Here is a 3,818-nt window from a genome sequence, read left to right as displayed (position 1 = left end):
GTATTCTAAAGTGAAGATCATGGGAACTAACTAGTAATGACTCAAGTGTTACTACATACTTCTAAAGAAATTTTCTAAAAGTATACTAGGGTTCTAAAGTTCACCAAAAATCTCAAACGCTTGAAATGACTTTTGTTTTTGGTTGCACAAATCATGACTAGATCATGTAGTCACACTTGAGTCATTACTAGTTAGTTCCCATGATCTTCACTTTAGAATACGGATCCAAATAATTAGTAATTCCCATAGAAGTATGAAGTACCACTTTCATCTGTGCACTATTACTTACTAATTAGTTAATCAGAGTTTATTTTTAGTTAATAGTAGTTACTAGATTGTTAATAAACTTTTTCAGTAGTTCTCTGGGAAGCATTAAAAAAATAGTAGTTATTGATTAGTTAATAGTGAACTACCACTTTCATCTGTGCGCTATTACTTACTAGTTCGTTAATCAGAGTTTCTTGTTATTTAATAATATTTACTAGATTGTTAATATTGTGTTACTCATTGGTTTTTGTGTAGTTATTCATTAACGAAGGAACCGTATTCTAAAGTGTTACCCTTTAGTTGCATTCAGCACTACTTCCGGATAACTAAAGTGCATTAAGTTCAAAATTAGTTGTTCCAATTTAGCAGACTTTAAATATATTAATTTAGTATACCAAAAGTACAATTGCTGGGTATTTATATTAAGTACATAAATATATAAATGTATTTGTCGTATATTTAGCATAAAATAAATGTATTTCAAATACAGTATTTATTTTTCCCTTGGGAACACAAATTGCTTTCACATATTGATGAAATCATACCCTTGTGCGGCAGGCAGAGCAGATTCAGCCATAGTCGTTGACTGTGTTGCATAGAGTGAACTTGAATGTGGGATCGGAGGCATCAAGATAGGGGTGTGATCCTTTTGGGTAGGGGCGTGTTTGTTTTGGTGATTCAAATATCAACAGCGTTTACCAGAATCACTTACTACGCCTTTAACAATATCTAATCCTGTTTACATGAAATAAGCCTGCTCCGCAGGTTTGAGCTTACGGACCTGTTGCTATGACAGCAACTCCGGGACAGAAACACCATTATTTACCCACCCTCATGTTGAAAGGAGCAATTTTAAAGACACTTTTCCATGCAATAACAATGAATGGGAACTGAATGTTTCAAGATTCAATAAAGGACTCAAAAGCACCAATAATTTAAAAATGGCTGATGTGAATAAAGCCATTTCTAATGAATTCTTATGAACAAAGATTTTCTTTTAAATAACAAATTCCCAACTGTTTCCCACATAAAGCTGTCGTTTGACTTTAAACAACCTAGAATAAAGTGCATGTACAACAGTTTTATGGTGCTTTTGTTTCCTTTTTGAAGTTCCAAAGATTCGGTCTCTGATTATTGCAAAAAAAAAAAAAAAAGATTAGAAACCATATATTCTCCAGTTGCATTCAAACAAGGAAAGCATGCAGGTTTAGAATGACATGATGTTGTGTAAATGATGACATTTGTGCAAGACAATGTAATTGAACAAAGCCTTTTTTTGTGGCTGAAAGAGCAGTTGGTGGCCTTTCAAGTTCAGCCTTCCTTCCATGTTTTTCTTTTTCTTTTCTAACCCCATAACAGGAACACACTATGCTGTTGGCCCATCTCCCCAGCTCCGATCTGCTCTCTCTTATTAGTCATGGCTCTGACAGTGACCACACGCATGCACACACACACACACTAGGGTCCAGAGCAATTAGCAAGGTCAGACTTCTAACAGAGGGCACGGCCAGAGAAACCAAGCGTGGTGAACAGAAAGCGAGAGAGTGGGAGACATCAGGGGGTTGCTGACAAAATGTTGGTATAATGCTGCCTAAGAGGAGCAAACAGCAGACTGATGGTGACAGGGTGTGAGAAGGAAAAAAAGACAGTTACACTAGCCCCTGGGTGGAAGGATACGGCACACCATGCCTCTACAGATGCACACCGGCAGATGGCCTTTAATTGGAGGGAAATCCCAATTTATTGGCCCAAAGTGCCACTGGAAACTGAGGGTAACAACAAAAAGCAGGCAAGGGGCCGTCAAAGGCACAGACGTGTATGACCGCATGCGAAGGGTCGATGAGAGGCCGTGTGCTGTGCATGCAAACATCTAAATACAAGTGCAGAACATCCCTGCATCACTCCAAATGAAAAAGAGTCCCATTTGGGCTTCCATATCCTCTCTTGCTCCCCCTCACTTTCACTGAGAGGAATGGGTGACACGAGTAAAATGGAATTCTCCTTTTCCCCCCTATGGCACTAAAGACACAGAGGGTAGGAGGCAGAATGATGGTTTCATAAAGTGAACTGTCTGACCAAATGGAGAGGAAGGATGGCATAAAGTCAAGCTGACACTGACAGTAACTCAATCCACTCCTCACACACACACAAAAAGAAATACACTACACTGCTGCTCATTTAGCCCTATTGGGCCCAATCCCCTCGGCATCTATTTTCATTAACGGTGTAGGACCTCGTTTGTGATCGTTGAACGGAACAAACTTAACACTGTTACCCTGCCTGTATCTTTCATGTCTGTTCTTTGTACAGGAAAGTGCAGATTGCGATTTAGGCATGTTGCCCGATCAATGGCGATAACAGACCAGAGAGCCTCAATGCACATTGGTTACATTGTAAATTTACAGAGCCTGATTTATACTAACCTCTTACATACAGTATGTAGACATGTCCAATATAAAAGTATCCTAATATCCATGTCCTAGCATCTATTCTAATAATAGTTCTGCAACCAGACTTCAATGGAAAAAAAAGCCATGGAAAATAAAAAGAGATGCAAGAGAGCCTAAATATAATTGTATGAATATGAATAGATGACTGCAATGCACTTGCTCTGACCATTTAGGTCATTTCTGCAGTGTCTGAGAAAAATCTATAAGCAACTCAAAAAGCTGAAAACAAGTTGATGGAATGAAAAAAAAAGTTCAGAATAGGGATGCACCAATTTTAAAATTGTAGTCAATACTGGTAAGCCAATACTTATTTCCATGTAATGGCTAATAAACAAAAAAATATGTAAAAATTCTACACTTTTTTGTGGAAATGTGATATAATATTAACTTTAAGAGGGCCTTATAAGACAGCAAATGTAATCAAAATGTTTTATTTTCTCAGTATGGCACAGATATATTCTTCATCCCTACTTGTGAAACACTTAGATGCAATTATATTTCAAGAAAAACTTTTGAAAAAAGAAGAGAATGTGTAAAAGTCAGTCCAAACTAAATGATCTGCCATATGTCAATTTTGTCATTAAGCCCATGCATATTATAAAAAACAAGGTTTGCTGCAAAACTAAACAATGCAAAATCAAAGTAGAACCAAAAACATACTAATTGTCTCTGTAATCGTATTCACACAGATATATTCTAAAAAGGATACAACTTGACTAAACTCATTTATTCATCTCTTTTAGTGAACTTCAGTCTTGCACACTCCACAACTTTTGTGTCACCTCTCTGGTTGAAAAGCACAAATCAAACCCTTACATAATGATTGGGGAGAAAGGGAGTGTAGCAAAACGATTTGCATCCTCACATAATTAGTCATGGAGCGTGAGATGGCATCTCTTCCCACCATCCTTCTCGATGGCGGGTCCCGCACCCTGGTAATGGACTGGTGTTCAGTAACATTGTGCTTTTAGTGTGCGAGGAGGGGGAAGAGGAAAGAAGAGCCGGGGGTCACGTGACCTCACGCGGTGGTAAGCGTGAGCAGTTCAGCGCTGGTGCGCATTCTCAGCGGGGAAATTTGTCCTAATAAAACGTCAGGCCCCA

The sequence above is a fragment of the Rhinichthys klamathensis genome, unplaced genomic scaffold (genome assembly GCF_029890125.1).
Source record: "Rhinichthys klamathensis goyatoka isolate OS25496 unplaced genomic scaffold, OSU_Roscu_1.1 h1tg000325l_1, whole genome shotgun sequence".
NCBI classification, from domain to species: domain Eukaryota; kingdom Metazoa; phylum Chordata; class Actinopteri; order Cypriniformes; family Leuciscidae; genus Rhinichthys; species Rhinichthys klamathensis.
Note: the sequence above shows the minus strand (reverse complement) of the source record.